Source organism: Aquarana catesbeiana, linkage group LG04 (genome assembly GCF_042186555.1).
Source record: "Aquarana catesbeiana isolate 2022-GZ linkage group LG04, ASM4218655v1, whole genome shotgun sequence".
NCBI classification, from domain to species: domain Eukaryota; kingdom Metazoa; phylum Chordata; class Amphibia; order Anura; family Ranidae; genus Aquarana; species Aquarana catesbeiana.
The window spans coordinates 484,016,854-484,034,848 of NC_133327.1; the positions used below are offsets into that span (position 1 = coordinate 484,016,854).

The window sequence follows — 17,995 nt, forward strand, 5'->3', positions numbered from 1 at the left end:
CCTGAGGTAACTCAGGTGTGGGCTGTGTGGGTCAACCCGGACGGTTGGGTGGTTGTTGCATCTGTGCACCCCCTTGATGGTGGATGTCTTGTGGATGCCCATGCGGCACCGCCGCTTCTCGGCCTTTTGGCTAAGATCAAGTGTAGTATCTGTTTATCAGTTTCCAGAGGAGGCGCTGTGTCACTCTCGTTGGGGAGGGCCAGCAAATCCAATGGTGTCATAGTACCTGGAAAGGCGATACTCAGCAGGGACTACGCCGAGTTGCCCGACAGTATACTGGGGACCGGCCAATGGTTGAGTCTGAGCCGTCTGGAAGGGTGCTCCTGGTAGGGATGGGTGCTGCATCTTGGTCTGGCCGAAGGGTCGGGTCCCTGGCCTTCTGGCCTGGATTGTGGTAGCTCTAGCTGCGGACAGTTATTTGGGTAGGAGAACGCTTACTCCCCTTTTGCTGGAGGGGGGGAGTGGCTAGTATCCTTTTACCCAAATGTGAAATTGGAAGGGGTGATGGGAGTGACGGTGGAGCCTTCGGGGCAAGGGCTCTCACCAAGCTTCCTGAACCTCATGCCTTTTCTGTCTGTGGTGGGGGCGGCCGTGGTCTAGGCTGTGGGCCAGGGTAGGTCTTGAAAGCCTATGGTGTAGTGCCCCTGGAGTGGCAGTCCAGGGGTGCCATAAGATCACTGTGAGTGGCAGTCACTTTGATTTTGGGCACCACAAGATCACTGTGAGTGGCAGTCACTTTGATTTTGGGCACCACGGTCACTGCACCATAACACAGCTTTTTTTGCACCTGCCTCTTGGGCCGGGCCTTTTGGCTAGGACCAGAGGAATTTTTTATTCCTGGCCAGAGGGCCTGGTCATTGTGTTACACAATGGCCACTTCTTTTCACTCTCCTCTCCACTATCCCTTCCCCCACTTTTTATTTATTTTGATTGAAACCTGTGTAGTCTGTCACGTTTGTCCCACAGTGTGATGAGTAAGGATGCGGGTCCTCGGGCCAGCCCTGAAAGTCTTGGGAAGGGGTGGACATGGCCTTTTGGCTTAGTTTGCCCTCTCTCGTGGGGTCTCCCTTCGGGGGAGCCCCACCTAGTACTTGGGTGGGTCCTGTCTCGGCAGGCCCTCCAGAGAACGGGGTCTGTCTGGTTTCGGCCAGATAGACCATTGTAAGTACCTTTGTCCCCGCAGGAGCCTAACGCCCCGGGGGATCAGGGAATTGGCACGTCTTGTGTACCCGTTGCACTTTTTTGTGAGCACTCTTTATGTGTGTGCACATTTTTTATGCACCGGGTGAAGTTTTTGGGTGTGTTTTGCACGCCATAGGCTTTCAAAAAAAAAAAATGCGTCACCGCCCGTACATGACGCTGGGGGCGTAGCTTTCGGGGTCTTGTGGGTATATCTGGACGTTCAGCACGGCTGGGATTCTGATTCACCACTTGGCGATTGGATAGAGCGGTCACATCTCTAAGAACAAACTGACAACCATTGGATGTTTTTCACTCCATTGAGGTACAACTTTTTTACTTTCCTGACATCTATTGGGTCTGTTACATTGTTTTTATACACATGTAATACTATATCATTCTACATTGCCCCGTAGTCTCTCTGCCCATACCAGTTTTATAACCATGCATTCATGCATTTACTATATTCCATATCTCAGTTAGTTTGTTCATACCAAGATACTCTTATAAGCTTAACTCACTTACTTATATCTTTATGTATATATAAATTAAAGCTTAGAACCCTATACAATAAGCTCATTTTTGCATTTATGATGCCCTCTGATATATATGCATCCTTGCAGACATTTTCCAGACACAATTTTAAGGGGCTAAGTGGAGACCGCAGTGAGAAATACCCCTATCCAGACCGTGCTGATCCTCCGGATGTTCCCCTATTGTGGCCTTTGTTTTGTTCCGCTTCCTCAGCTCCCGAGCTGGATGCATCACACTGCTGCCATCTTGATATCCAGCGTTTGGCGATTTATCTCAGACTTCGGTAAGTGTGAGGTCTCTGTATCAGGCCTCTCTTGCCAATCATTCCATCTGCCCCCATTTACCAACCACATACATTTATTGATCTTATTACTTACATTGCAGTTACAACATTCATGCATCCGCCCCTGAAGAAGCGAGCAGGGTCTCGCGAAATGCATAGGGCTTTATTGATGCTTGTTTTATGCCGGTACATGCTGGGTATTATTGATGTCTGCATTATGTTCACATACTTCCCTGTCCACATGTATGTACATTTTATCATCTTATTTTGTATGTGTATTTACTGACCCAGCAACTTTCAAGTTTTATTGTTGCTCATTGATGTATAACATCTGTAATAAATCTTTGTATATTTACGTTCATCTGTGTTGTGTACATTGGCTATTATGCCTGGTAACTCACAATCATTGTTGTTACCGCTCCGTTACATAACATTTTGAAATGAATAAATTGATTTTGTCTCAGTGTTCGCTGTGGACATTGGCTAAACCTCTCTCACCTCATCTAAAGTCCCAGTGCTATTTTTCTTGTTTTTTCGTGTATGCCATTGGGCCCACTTTACCATAGGAATGGTGGCTGTCATTGTGCCAATTACTTTCAGGCACTGGAGAGCGGAGAGGTGAGATGACGCAAGGGCTGCGTGTATTCTGTCTCGAATCACTCCAATCTCTTCTGGAAGGGAGATGGTGCCTTCCATTGTGTTGAAGTGAGCCCCTAGAAACACAAGGGATTGTCTTGGCTCTAGATGGCTCTTCTCTAGCTTCAGGAGCCACCCAAATTCTTGGAGGGTAGAAATGACTAAGCTCTTGTGCTCTAAAAGTTGTTCTTTGTTTTGAGCTAGGAGAAGTAGGTCGTTGAGATAGTGGTGGAGACGAACCCCTTTGACACGAAGAAGAGCCACAACAGATAATAGGACCTTGGAAAAGACCCGAGGTGATGTCGTTAGACCGAAAGGTAGACATGTGAATTGCAGATGCTGATCGCCTACCGCAAAGTGGAGGTATTGTTGGAAATCCGTTGCCACTGGCACGTGAAAGTAAGCGTCTTTTAGATCGATTGAAATCAACCAGTCTTCCAGATGTACTGACTGTTGAATTGTAAGTAAGGATTCCATTTTGAACTTTTCCTTCCGGATAAAGGAATTGAGATGGGTTAAGTCTATTACTGGTCTCCATGTACCGTTTTTCTTCTGTATCATGAACAGAGGCGAATACATGCCTTTGCCTCTTTCGTCTTCTGGAACAGGGATGGCCACGCCTTGGACCAATAAACAATTCACATAGGTTAACAGGACCTGCTTTTTCTCTTCTGAACCTGGAAGAGTTGTAGGAACGAATCTGAGTCTTGGGGCGTTGTAGAAGACCCACTTGTGACCGGAGGAGACCGTCTTGATGGTCCAGTAATCCCGGATTGAGGCCGCCCAGACATGCCTGAAGTGGCGAAGATGAGCCCCCACCTGGAATGCCTGAGCGGGTCCAGTCTCAAAAGGACTTAGTGGAGTCCTGGTTGCTAAAGGAACCACCTTTTGTGGGTTTTTTGAAAGAAGACTGCCTAGATTTCCAGAACCTTGAAAACTCTCGACCAGGCCTATAGCTGCGCGCTTCCTTAGCGTGATCAGAATTTTGTCTTCTAGGAAAAGAGCGTTTCTGATTTTGTAGGCGCCGATCTTGAGGGAGGAAACCAGACTTACCACCCGTGGCCCGGGTTATGGCACTATCCAGCTTGTTGCCAAATAGTGAAGTTCCTTCAAAAGAAACTCGGCACCAAGCTTGTTTGAAAGCCGGATCCGCCAACCATGGACGGAGCCATAAGGCACGACGTGCCGAAATAGCCGCCAACATAACCCGGGCCATCAGGCGGATGATATCAATAGAGGCCTCCCCAAGAAAGGCCGACGCCAACCTGATCTCCTGGATAGGAGAATCTTTAGCTGTTTCAATAGAGATACCTCTTAGGAACTCATCCACATTATCAGACCAAGATTCTAAAGCTTTGGATACTGCAGCTATCGCAAGTACTGGCTTGCATGCCATTCCTGACGTCAGGTAAATCCTTTTTAGATCTGAATCAATTCGTCTTTCCAGAGGATCTTTAAAAGATACAGTGTCTTCTAAGGGAAGAGTTAAATATCTTACTAGTCTCATCAGTGCTGCATCTACCAAAGGAGCTGACTCAAGGTGTTTTACTTCATCTTCCTTAAAAGGATACAGTTTCAAGACCTTTGACTGCATGGAACTCTTTTTGTCCATCTTGCTCCATTCATCAGATATGATGTCGCCCAGTTCAGAGAGAAACGGAAAATATTGTCGCTCCTTATTGAGCTGCTTAAAAAAAATTCATCTGTTTTGGGAGGAAAGTAACAGGGTCTTCCCACTTCAAAGCCTCTCTTACTGCTTTCACCAAAGAAGGGACTAAAGCGTATTCAAACCCCACACCAGGATCTTCCAGATCTGATTTGCTGTCTGAAATAGGAGCAGAATGGCGACTTGGCTGGGAAGACTCCCATGTCTCATGTACTGAACTTTCTCCCACTGGAGGGCATAATGAGTCTGATGGGGAATCACGGGGCTGTTGAGCCTCTCTTTCCTGTAGAGATTCTTTCACAATAGATTCTCTCACCATAGATTCTAAACGCCGGTGTGCACCATCCCTCTCATCTGCGGCTTTAGAGAAGCAGTGATCACAGAGAGATTTGTCTACTGGAACAGGCATCCTGCACCTCCAGCATGATTTTTCCGATCTCTTGCTAAAGTGAGATGAAGGGGGGTGAGAAGGATTTTTACTGCGCTGTTCAGATCTGGAAGGAGATTTATGATGGCTAGACCTGGAGGAAGATTGCCGGTGGTGTGATTTTGATGACCCACTTCCTTTATGGGAACTACGGTGTGGATCAGACCTAGAAGGGCTGTAAGGAAAGAAGCACAGAAAAGATAGGGAGAGGAATCAGTGTCCTAAAATCCTACTCTCAATCCTTGTACAGGTAGAAAAGCATAACTGCAAACATACCTGCTACAAGCGGGCTGGCCACTAGGAGGCAGTAAGGAGTCCATGGTGTCAACACATTAGGAAACTGCAGAGACAGATTCACACATCAGCTGGCTGACAAAAGACCTCAACCCCCAGACAATAGAGCTTGTCTTACCTTGAACCGCCAAGATAGTTGCCCCGGGAAGTCGCTGTATCACCCACGATCATTCCCGGGGCTCTGTAAGCTTCCCACAGCTTTTAAAAGTGGCGCCCGTGATGTCATCGACGGCGTCAGAGGCGAGATGCTCGCGCACATGCGCGAGCGAAGCCTCGACTTCATATCGGGTCCGCGCATGCGCAGAGCGTACGCCGGTACCTGGAAGTGATAGAGAGAGCGGCTGCTGGAACGCAAGAAGCATCAGCGCCAGCAATGACACCAGTGATGAGGGAGAAACACACAGGAAAAAGGTACAAAAAACACATAAACACTGCTGCCACGTGTATACGAATATAAAAACTTACGCCTCCACTTACGATCACCTGGGCTGAGGAACCGCCACACACACACATACACACACCGGACTTGGTAGCAGATAATGGTCGCCTGGAACATTAGGCAAACAGACCGTGCGCACATAGATGAACCAATCCCAATCTTCAGCGCTACTCTGCTATACACTCCATACCCTGCCTAACAGTCAGGGCCTATCGGAGGAATAAATTTGGCACTCGGCTGATTCGATCGTAGAGAGGTTATCTTCAGGTAGGAGAACCAACACCTGGTCCTACGGAGGAGGACAAAAAAGGAACATGGATAGCAGCATAGAGCAAAGATTTATGGGAGAGGGGTCCTATTGGGTAGTTATGGAGGCGGGGCTAACCCACACGTATGCTGCCATGGAGCCTGTCAGGAAAATGCATTTTTCTTCATTTCTATTAAAAATTTTTGCAAATAAGTAATTTTTCTTCATAAATTTGGCCAAAAATGTATACTGCTACATCTTTGGTAAAAATAAACCAAATTAGTGGATATTATTTAGTCTGTGTGAAAGTTATAGGGTCTGCAAGCTATGGTGCCACTCACTGAAAATGTATCATTTTGATCACACCTGATGTACTGACATTTCTTGAGACCCCAACAAGCCAGTAAAGTACAAATACCCCCCAAATGACCCCTTTTTGGAAAGTAGACATTCCAAGATAGTTAGTACAATGCACAGTTAGTTTTTTGAAGTTGTCATTTTTTCCCACAATTCTTTGCAAAATGAAGATTTTTTTTATTTTTATTTTTTTTCACACCAAATTGTCATTATAACAGGTTATTTCTCTCACATGGCATGTACAGTCCACACATGAAACCCCAAAATATATTCTGCTGCTCCTCCTGAGTATGGTGATACCACATGTTTTAGACTTTTACACAGCCTGGCCACATACAGAGTCCCAACATTGAAGTAGCAACTTCAGGCGTTCTAGGAGCATAAATTACACATCTAATCTCTCAACCACCTATTACACTTTTGAAGGCCCTGGAGCACCAGGACAATGGAAATGCCCACAAAGTGACCCCTTTTTGGAAAGCAAACACCCCAACGTATAATCTATGAGGCATAATGAGTCTTTTGAACGGTTCATTTTTTTCCAGAAGTTTTTGGAAAATGTGGAAAAAAAAATAAAAACGCATTTTTTTTACACAAAGTTGTCCATTTCTAAGATATTTCCAACACATCGCATGTTCATAGGAAAAATGACACCCCAAAATATATTCTGATACTCCTCCTGAGTATGGCGATACCACATGTGTGAGACATTTACACAGTCTGGCCACATACATAGGCCCAACATTGAAGTAGCAACTTCATGCGTTCTAGGAGCATAAATTACACATCTACTCTCTCAACCACCTTTTACACAGCCTGACCACATAGAGGCCCAACATCCAAGAGGTACCATCAGGTGTTCTAGGGACATACATTACGCATTCAATTTCCTTACAATCTATCACATTTTTGAAGGCCGTTCATATTTCTAACACAGCATGTACATACCAAGAATTACATCCTAAAATACATTCTGCAGAGTAAAGGGTAAACAAAAGATTACCTGTGATTTTAGCAGTGCAATTGTCCACAGGAGGAGAGTCCTGATCCAGGCAGCAGGCAGGGACGTGGTCAGCGACAGTGAATGGAATTGTCCAGGCAGCAGGCAGGAATATTGTCCATAGTCAGTACAGGCAGGGATACTGTCCATATACAGTCCAGGGTCAGTGCAAGTATAGACGTTGCCAGCAGTGCCAAAATATCGGTCCTGGTAGTAAGCAGGAACACGGTCCAAGTAGCAGGCCAGGAAAGAATGGGAACAGGGGTAGAGGCTTCTCCCACCCAAACCTCTTTGAAGCCTCTGAGTCTCCAGACCCTAATCCGGGAATGAAAAAACTAAAAAATTTGTTTTCTTCATCCAGAAAAACAATTCTGGAGCCCCTCACATATGTGAGACCCCTGTGTTCCCACTAGCATAGCAGGGTAAAAGATCAATCCAAGAGGCAGGTAAAAAACGTGGCCAAACAGTCCAGGGTCAGTTCCAGAGCAGGCAGAGGTAGGTACAGTTTAGTGTTAGGCAGAAGCGTGGTCATATAACAGGCCAGGGTCAGTTCCAGAGCAGGCAGAGGTAGGTACAATTTAGTGTTAGGCAGAAGCATGGTCGTATAACAGGCCAGGGTCAGTTCTGGAGAAGGCAGAGGTATGTTTAGCGTTAGGCAGAAGCTTGGTCGTATAACAGGCCAGGGTCGGTTCCGGAGAAGGCAGAGGTATGTACATTTCAGTGCAGTGGCATAAGAAAAAATAAATGGACACTTTTTTATACCAGTGGCGGGATTTGGGGGAAGGTAGGGTTCAATCATCCGATTGTTGAAGTCCACTCCCCCATAAACAAATTATAATCGTAAACACAAGCTGGTTTCTGGACTGGGCCGTTTCTTCTGGGGACCTCCACGTAGGTGTCTCTATGAATTGCCGTCAGCATGTGGACGTTTCGTCTGTCCCTCCACTTGACAGCCAATATCTCCTAGTTCCGCGAAGATGCCGTCTCCCCTCGTCATAGCCTTTCATTGACAAGTTTTTGCGGGAAGCCCTTTCTATTGGCTCTTACTGTACCACATGCTGGAGTGTCTCTCCAGTGAAGATTGCGGAAGAGGGGCAAGCTGGTTTAAAAATTATCCACATAAAGATGGTATCCCTTTCCAAGGAGTGGATAGATAAGCTCCCAGACCACCAATGTACTCTGGGCATTCAGGGGGATGCAGTTGGGAGTCCTTCCCTTCCTACACCAGGAAGGCGTAGATGTACCCCATGGCTCGGTCGCAAAGTTTGTACATTTTTACCCCATATCAGGCCCTTTTGCTGGGGATGAATTGTTTGATGCCCAGCCTGCCTGAGAATTTTACAAGGGACTCATCCACGGAAATATTCTGTCTGGGGGTATATAACTGGGGACATTTTTCAGAGAAATAATTTAGGAGTGGCCGAATTTTAAATAGTTTGTCAAAAGCTGGGTCATTTCGGGGAGGGCACTTGGTGTTGTCATTGTAGTGGAGGAACCGCATAATCATAAGGTATCTTGATCTTGGCATAAGGGATGAGAAGAGTGGCATGTGGTGGATGGGTTTGGTAGATCAATAGGAGTACAATTGTTTTTTTTTTTTGTGAGTCCCATAGTAAAAGTTAGGCCTAAGAAAATTTTGAATTCCTCTACGGTTAGTTTTCCCCACTCATAGGGACGGGCATAACTAGAGCCAGGGTTGCTTACTATGTGCTGCTGTGCATAGAGGTTGCACTGGGTCACAATGGACGATACTAAGTCTTCAGTGAAAATCAAATGAAAAAAATCAAGCATGGCAAAATCATCGGTGTTCACCTGGACACCTGGCTGGGCGGTGAAAGGGGGGATATTTGCTGCTCTGGAATTAAGGGGAAGCCACGTGGGGTTTTGAAGAGCATAGGGAAGGCTGGCATGGCCCCTATCCCTTTGGGGCTGAGATGACACCCTACTGGTGCCTGGCCTTTGTTGTAGTGGCTCTGCTCTCGAGGTGGACGGCACTGCTTTCGAGGTGGACGGCACTGCTTTCGAGGTGGATGGCACTGCTCGCGAGGTGGATGGCCCTGCGCTGCTGGTAGTAGGCTGCTGCTCCACGCCAGAATGCCTTCTTTTCCTGGGCACACATTTCTCTTCCTATTCTGTATCAGAACCGCTGCTTATAACGGGTTCATAGGCTGAATCAGAATCGGACTGAGACTCAGAGAGTTCCCCGCTGCTCTCATCGGTTATACTTAGACGCTGGTAGGCCTCCTCGCTAGTAAAATATTTTTTTGCCATACTGGTGGCTAATGAGGCTGCACTGCAGAGCACTGTGGTGGCACAGGTGGCACTGGTGGGCACAGGCGGCACTGGTGGGCACAGGCGCTGGTGGGCACAGACGGCACTGATGTGGCTCTGCAGTGGCGCAGGTGGCACTGATGGGCACAGGTGGCACTGGTGTGCAATGTAGTGGCACTGGTGTGGCTGGTGACACTGATTAGCACACAGGCGGCACTGGTGGGCACAGGCAGCACTGGTGGGCACAGGCGGCACTGATGTGGCACTGCAGTGGCGCAGATGAGCACTGATGGGCACAGGTGGCACTGATGGGCACAGGTGGCACTGGTGTGCACTGTAATGGCACTGGTGTGGCTCTGGTGGCACAGAGGTGGCACTGGTGTGGCACAGAGGTGGCACAGGTGGTACAGATGACAGATGGCACTGTTGTGGCACTATTGTGGCACTGCTGGGCACTGCTAGAATAATAAAACTCACAGTTTGGCACACGATCTGCTCTCCTCTCCTCTCACGCTGCATCGGTGTGAGGAGAGCAATGAACTTGTGATGACCCCGTTTGACAGTCTTTGTTGACATTTGTGATCGCTCCGTCATTGGACGGAGCGCTCACGTGGTATAGGGCCGCTGTCATTGGCCCTTTACTGCGATCCGTGTAGCGCTGGGTCTCGTGAACCCAGCGGAAACGCGGGAACGATTCTCCGGGAGGACGTACACTGTACACTGTACTGTTTTTTTTATGTCATAATATAGAGTATAAGATTCCCTATCATTTGAACCCAGTCTTGCCACAAAGAGTTAATCCATCTCTGAGCAATCCTCTTTTATTGTTCAGTGAGATAAATCTTGACAAACAGAGAAAAACTTTGTCAAATACTCCCCCTTGCTATGAGTGACAGGTGATTTACATATCTCGTGCACTTAGCCTAAGACACATGCATTATTTTTTAATTCCCTCCCACTCCTTTCTTCTGCTGCTCTGCCAGGATTGGATGTTCCACACCTCAGCATAATTGGGCATGCTGAAGTCGTGGTTACTTTCCTGTTTTTTCACTGGATGTTAGAGATCATAGCAGAAGTTCAGTGTAAGAAATACACAGGAGAAAAATGCATGTTGACAAGGGGAGTGTAGAGGTGGGAGGGGAGCCTACTGACATCATGACTCCACCCACCGAGCTCCAGACAACAGACCCACCCACAAAATATGCAGTTTTTTGGCTCTCATAACAGACAGAGGGGAAACATTTGACAGGTAAAGATACATGCACGAGGCATGTATATCCTTATAGATAACCCCTATGGCAGTAGTTTAGAAAGGATAACATTGGGTTTACATCAATTTAATGAGGAAAAAAAATGAACTTAAATGATTTTAGTAAATGGCTGCAATATAACAAAGAGTGAAAAATTTAAAGGGGTCTGAATACTTTCCGTCCCCACTGTACTTCGCTGTCATGTCTAGGACAACATACAACATCATTATGGGTTTTCTCCACTTCAATGACAATTCACAGTGTCCTCCCTGAGATCATCCCAACCATGACAAATTGTACAAGATACACCCCCTAATCAATTCCTTTTCCCAGTGATTTAGAGACATTTTTATCCCAGACCAAAAAATCGGCGTGGATGAGCCCCTCATACATTTCACTGGTCGACTGCACTTCAAGCAGTATATACCAGGCAAGAGAGCCAGGTATGGACTGAAATTAAATAAATTATGTGATCGAGCCACTGGATACGTCTTCACATTCCGGATCTAGGGAGGCAAAGACTCCCAGCTCCAGCCCCGTGATTGTCCCACATATATTGGAACCAGTGGGAAAATTGTCTGGGAGCTGGCATACCCCACTGTTCGAAAAAGGATACCATATATATGTCGACAACTATTATACCAGCCTGCCCTTTTTTCGTAACCTTTACAGTAAAAAAACCCCGGCCTGCGGTACTTTAAAAGAAAAACGAAAGGGATTCCCACAAAATCTGTTGACAAAAAAATTGCAAAACAGAGAATCGGCATTCATAAGGAACGAGGAGGTGTTGGCCATGAAGTGGAGGGACAAGAAAGATGTCCACATCCTCTCTACCATCCACAATGACACTGTAGTGGAGATCCAAAGAAGACGCGGCCCCATTGTAAAGGCCGAATGTGTCCACAGCTTCAATATGTACATGGGGGGGTGGATTTAAACGATCATATCAGATTTCCTGTTTCACATGGCCCTTTTTAATTAATTTGTCTGCTACCAAAAGCAACTCAAAACCAATGAATCACCTACCTCAAGTATATTGAAGATATCGTCACTGCCCTCATTTACCAACAAGGTCCCGCCCCAGGAAGTATTCGCTCTGATAGCGTGAGTCGACTACACAAGCATCACTTTCCCTATCACATTCCCCCCACAGAATCTGGAAGAAGACACCAAAAGAAATGCTGTGTATCCAGCAGAGGAGTAAGAAGAGATACCAGCTATTGTCCCTCCCAAACTAGCCTGTGCATCGGAGATTGCTTCAAAAATTATCATACATCCATCCAATATTAGTTCCCCTTATTCCCCATACCCCAGGCTGCCATTTCCCCATTTGCCTGCTACCATGTTACTACCTTCCATGTTAATTAACTGACTCTGGCCTGTTTACCGATGATGTCTTTGCTTGCCGATTTAAACCACGTTTCTGACTTCCACGTGCACCAACCTCAGCCTGTTTACCGACGATGCCTCTGCCTGCCGATTTAAACCATGTTTCCGACTTCCACGTGCACCGAACTTGGCCTGTTAATCGATCATGTTTTTGCCTGCCACTTTCATTGATCTTTTGGCCATCTACTTTAGTACACAGGGGTCTCACATACGTGAGGGGCTTCAGAATAACGTTCTGAGTAGAGAAAAACAGTTTTTCATTTTCTGTGCTCGCAGAACAGGGTCTGGTTGCCTGGAGGCTTCAAAGCGATTTGGGTGGGAGAAGCCTCTACCCCTGTCCCCCTGGCCCTAAGCTTGATGGTCCTTTCTGCTGCCTGGACCAATACTTTGGCTGTGCTTACCATTTTGCTGCCTGTAATGACCCATGACATTATGGACCATGTTTCTTCCTACTGCTTGGACCAATACTTTGGCTGTGTTTGACCATATATCTGCCTGCTGCCTCTACTGACTTTGGACAGTATTTCTGCTGGAACACCTCTGCCTGCTACCTGGACTTGTGCTTTGGCTGTGCTCTGGCTGTGCTGACAGTATCTCTGCCTGTACAAACTATGGACAGTATTCCTGCCTGCTGCCAGGATGATTGCTTTTGCTGTCGCTGACCTCATTCCTACCTGCTGCCTGGACCGATGTTCTCCTCTGTGGACCACTGCACTTCTAAAACCACAGGTAATCTTTTGTTATTTGGTATGTACCTGCTATGTGTTAGAAATATGAAGGGCCTTCAAAAATGTGATCGGTAGTCAGAAAATAATATGTGTAATTAATGCTGCTAGAATGCCTGGAGGTGCTACTTGGATGTTGAGCCTCTGTATGTGGCCAGGCTGTGTAAAAGTCTCAAACATGCGGTATCGCCATACTCAGGAGGAGTAGCAGAATGTATTTTGGGGTGTCATATTTGCTATGTACATGCTATGTGTTAGAAATATCTTATAAAGGGACAACTTTGTGTAAAAAAAATGCATTTTCATTTTTTTCCACATTTTCCAAAAACTTCTGGAAAAAAATAAACCTTTCAAAAGATTCATGCCTCTTAGATTATACGTTGGGGTGTTTGCTTTCCAAAATGGGGTCATTTTGTGGACAATTCCATTGTCGTGGTGCTCCAGGGCCTTCAAAATTGTAATAGGTGGTTGAGAAAGGATATGTGCAATTTATGCTTGTAGAATGCCTGAAGGTGCTATTTCAATGTTGGGCCTCTATATGTGGCCAGGCTGTGTAAAAGTCTCACACATGTGGTATTGCCATACTCTGGAGGAGTAGCAGAATGTATTTTGGGGTGTAGTTGCAATTATGCATATGCTGTGTGAGAGAAATAACCCGATAATATGACCAGTTTGTGTAAAAAAAAAAAAATCTTAATTTTCCCAAAAATTGTGGTAAAAAATTACAACTTCAAAAAACCCACCATACCTCTTAGCTTACCTTGGACTGTCTACTTTCCAAAAAGGGGTCATTTGGGGGGAGGGGGGGTATTTGTACTTTCCTGGCTTGTTAGTGTGTCAAGAAATGAGATAGGCCTTCAGTACATGAGGTGTGATCAGATGTGATCAATTTTCAGTGATTGGCACCAATCACCAATTATGTTTGTAGACTCTATAACTTTCACAAAAACCAAATAATATACACTAATTTGAGTTATTTTTACCAAAGATATGTAGCAGTATACATTTTGGCACAAATTTTATGAAGAAAAATGACTTATTTGCAAAATTTTATAATAGAAACTAAAAAAATGTGTTTTTTTTTTTCGAAATTCCCGCTGTTTTTTCACTTATATCACAAAAAATAAAAAAACCCAGTGGTGATTAAATACCACCAAAAAAAAGCTCTATTTGTGAGAAGAAAATGATGAAAATTTTGTTCAGATACAGTGTAGCATGACTGAGTAATTGTCATTCAAAATGTGAGAGCGCTGAAAGCTGAAAATTGGTCTGGTCCGGGAAGGTGCATAAGTGCCTGGTATTGAAGTGGTTAAAGGAGAAGTCCAGCCTGAGCTTCTTTGGCTGGCCTTCTCCTAAGGGTCACAGGAGTGCAATTCATTTTGCACTCCTGTGACCCGTTTTCAGCAGAGAGCGGTCTGAAGTCCACTCTCTGCTGACGTCAAACAGATCTGTCAAGGCACCATGTCATCCCGACTAATGACCGTCTCAGCGGCTCACTGAGAGGCTCCCCACCCCTCCACAGCCCAGTGCTCCAGTGAGCGTGAAGGAGCCGAGCAGGAGAGCCGCTGATTGACAGGCAGCAGCTCTACGCTCGGGGAGCCGAGAGAACCGAGCCATCGGCGGTGTTCGGTGGCTTGGTTCTCAGTAAAGAAGCGCCGGGGGACAGATGTTGCATCCACCTAGGTAAGTATGATTATGGGATAAAAAAAATCCCATACTTTTCTTTTAAGCAAAGTGGGGAGCAAAGCAATTTCTCTATTAATCTCATTACCTTTTCCCCACAACGGCTGTGGTAGTGCAAATTCTGTTCCCTTTAATCACATCCTGTAACTGTATCACCTCTTTTTTTACCCATCTAATGAAATACAGGAAATCCTCTTTCCCTGGCTTAAATTGTTTTGTGTCTAATAAAGAAATTAAAGGTGCATTATATTCCTAGCGATATAATCTACAAAGGCTATCCTATAACATGAAAGTGTTCCTCGTTAGTGGGTTTGTGCTAGTTGACCATTTTCAGTGTTGTCGTGGTATCCATACCATTTTACCTAAATCTACTTTACTTTGTGTCACCTCAATATCCACCCAACTTTTACCTTCTTTATTATATATCCACTCTGCTATCCATGAAATAGTAATTGCCTGATCGTACTTCTTAAAATCAGGTGCCTGCCTCTTTTCCCTTTGCCAACATCGCATAAGAGATCCTAGGGCGTTTATGTGCCCATATATATTTTAACACTATAGATCTTACTTTCCTAAAATATTCCTGAGGTAATATAATTGGGATCATTTGAAATCTGTATGTTAATTTTTGGCAAAATATTCATTTTTTAATGCATTTATTCTCCCTATCCAGGAAAGGGGTTTATGTCTCAGGCGGTTTAGCGGTTCCTTGATCTTATTAAGCATTGGGATATAGTTGGCCTTATACAAGATCGCTAAAGATGCAGTTAGCTTTACTCCTAGATATCCCAGTTCCTCCCTACACCATACAAAGCGGTATTTAGGTTGTATTACCTGCTGTTCTTTCTTTGGGGTTGTTATGTTCAAAGTCTCTGATTTAGATTTATTCATTTTAAAGTCTGACAATTTCCCATAACGCCCCAATTCCTCTAGCACGATTGGTATTGTTACCCTGGGGTTGGAGATATAGAATAATACATCATCCGCGTATGCAGCCACTCTATACTCCCTATCCCCTTTTCTCACCCCTCTGATGTCTGCTTTTTTGCGCATCGTGGCCAGCAGAGGTTCCATTGCTATTACAAATAGCATTGGGGAGAGGGGGCATCCTTGCCTGGTGCCATTGAATAGTTCAAAAGAGGGGGATAGGCCTCCCATGTATTCTAATTTTGGCCGTTGGAGGGTGATAGAATGCAGAAATCCATTGCATCATCCTATTGCTGATGCCTAAATGTCTCAACGTTCCCAACATGAAGCCCTAGTCTACTCTGTCAAAGGCCTTTTTTCAGAATCTATTGACAGAAGTACTACTGGGGCCTGCCTCTTTCTCACTTCATGTATCAGAAACAATGACTTAAGGCAATTGTCCCTTCCTTCTTGCCTTGTCACAAACCCTACCTGATTGTTATGAAACCATCTTGGCAGTAATGGTTTTAATCTTTCTGCGATTTTAGCAAAGATCTTTATATCTATATTTTAACAATGATATCGGTCTATAACTAGCAGGAGCTGCCAGGTACTTTTCCTCTTTCAGAATAAGAGTTATATAAGCCAGCAGCGACTCCTCCCGTAGGTTCTCCCCCTTTCAAAGCGCATTCAGGTAGTCAAATAGCTTGGGGATCAGGAGTTTTTTAAACCTTTTATAAGACTGGCGTGTCCGTCAGGTCCTGGGCTCTTCCCCGGTGCCATGCTTTTTATTGCTGTTATCACTTCCTCCTGTGTGATCAGACCCTCTAGTTGTTCCGACTCCTCTTTTGGGAGGTCCAGTCCCCAAAGGTACTCCTGCGTCACCGGGTCCCCCCCCCCCCCCGCTTTCCTCTTTCTGTTTAATGTTCTAAAGCTGACTGTAGTATAAATAAAGCTATTTCTGGGGATGAATGCACCCTTTCCCCTTTATTTTTTAATTTTGGGGATAAAAGATGCATTTTTCTTTTCCCTTACTGCTCTTGCCAACCATTTCTCAGGTTTATCCCCCCATTGATATCTCTCTTTCATGACTGTGGAATGCATGTTTTTTTCTCTTATTCCATTAGTGTTGCTAACTCCCCCTGCTTTTTTTTTTTTTTTCTCAATGAACTCTCACTTCTTTGGGAAACCTTTGGGCCTAGTCTGTTGTTCCAGCTCCTTGATCTCTCTAAAAAGGGTATTCATATTCTTCTTTTTTTTTTCTTTGTGCCTCTATGCCTAATAATATCCCCCTTGTGTGATTGCTACAGAATGGACCGCGGGGTTTCTGATGTGTCATTAATGGAGAAAAACCCTTCCGGCTCCTGTTCTATCATCTTAATTATCTTAGGATTCTGGATAAGAGTCGTTCAATTCCCAAGTCTTTCCCCGGGGACTCCTGCCAGCACTTCTAACTAAATCACTACTGGGGCATGGTCGGAGATAGTTATAGTTTTAATGGCTGCATTTTTAAGAGAAGTTAGCAGTTGGTGTTCTATTAGTACGTAGTCAATCCTTGAGTATGACCCGTGAACTGAAGAGTAATCAGTCTAATCCCGAACCTTAGGGTGTCTAATCCTCCAGGCTTCCACTAGCTGATGTTCTATTAATAATCTCTTTATTTCATTCTGCTTTTGGGCTAGGGACCGGGCAGAACCCCCTGTGGTATCCATCCGTGTATCTATACACATATTAAGATCTCCTACTACTATAAGTTTCCCTTCTTTAAATACCATCAGTTTTTTCAAGATTTTCTTCAAAAACCTATGTGGTTCCCTATTCGGGAGTAAATATTTGCAAAGATACATTCCATATTAAATCTCCCCTAATAAATCTAAACCTTCCCTCAGGGTCTGTCAGCTGATCCTTTAGCACAAACACCATGCCGCTACTAAAGCCAACTTCTACCCCCCGTGAGCGACTCGAAGTTGAGTCGCCATAGAACAACATGAGGAACAAATAGACAGTCTTTGCCCCGAGCCATGTGGAATATGAGTTTCCTGAAGACATACCACATTTGCCCTATACTGGCACATTTCTTTTTTTACCTTGAACCTTTTTACTAGGAGCATTTAAGCCTCTTACATTATAAGTCACTAAATCTATCAAAACCATGTTTGATCAAAGGAGCAACTATCATATCCCTTTTTCCCACAGAAGGTCCTGGGGAGCGAAGATAAAAGGGAGCGAAAAAATAAAAAACCCACATCAACAACCCCTCCACCCCTCTCTCCCCCCTTCCCATCCGGGGGGGGGGGTGTATCCCCGTATAGGGCTGAACAAGTATCTGACATGAATTATACACCTTGACGACCACCCTGGTTATGCAGGCCAATCACCAGGACCCTCGGATCCGTGAGACATGAGAAACAAGCTTGAGTGTGTTCATAAAATGTCTGACTTTAATGAGGAAGACAATGGTTTATATGCAAGTAAAACAGAGAAGGGAGGGGCTGAATATAAGGCATACATGTCTTAAGAAACAGAAATAACCTATGTCTTCACAGAAAACAGGAAGCTGTTCTGAGAATCGGCCTAACCACAATAACTGAAAGGAAGTAGTTCTGTGCAAACTGAAGTTTAGGCTGCTTATGGCAAAACTCATACATTACAGAAGTTCATTAGCACAAAAAGAAAATGGAGGGGCATAATTGTTTATACATTCTCTTA

At 45.0% G+C, this 17,995-nt stretch overlaps 1 protein-coding gene and 1 pseudogene across 4 annotated transcripts in view; both read left to right on the forward strand.

The window, feature by feature from the left end:
- Positions 1-17,995, forward strand: part of CDC42EP3 (CDC42 effector protein 3) — a 190,994-nt gene that overhangs the window by 139,713 nt on the left and 33,286 nt on the right. The window lies entirely within an intron of this gene.
- Positions 111-189, forward strand: LOC141141988 (U2 spliceosomal RNA; annotated as a pseudogene).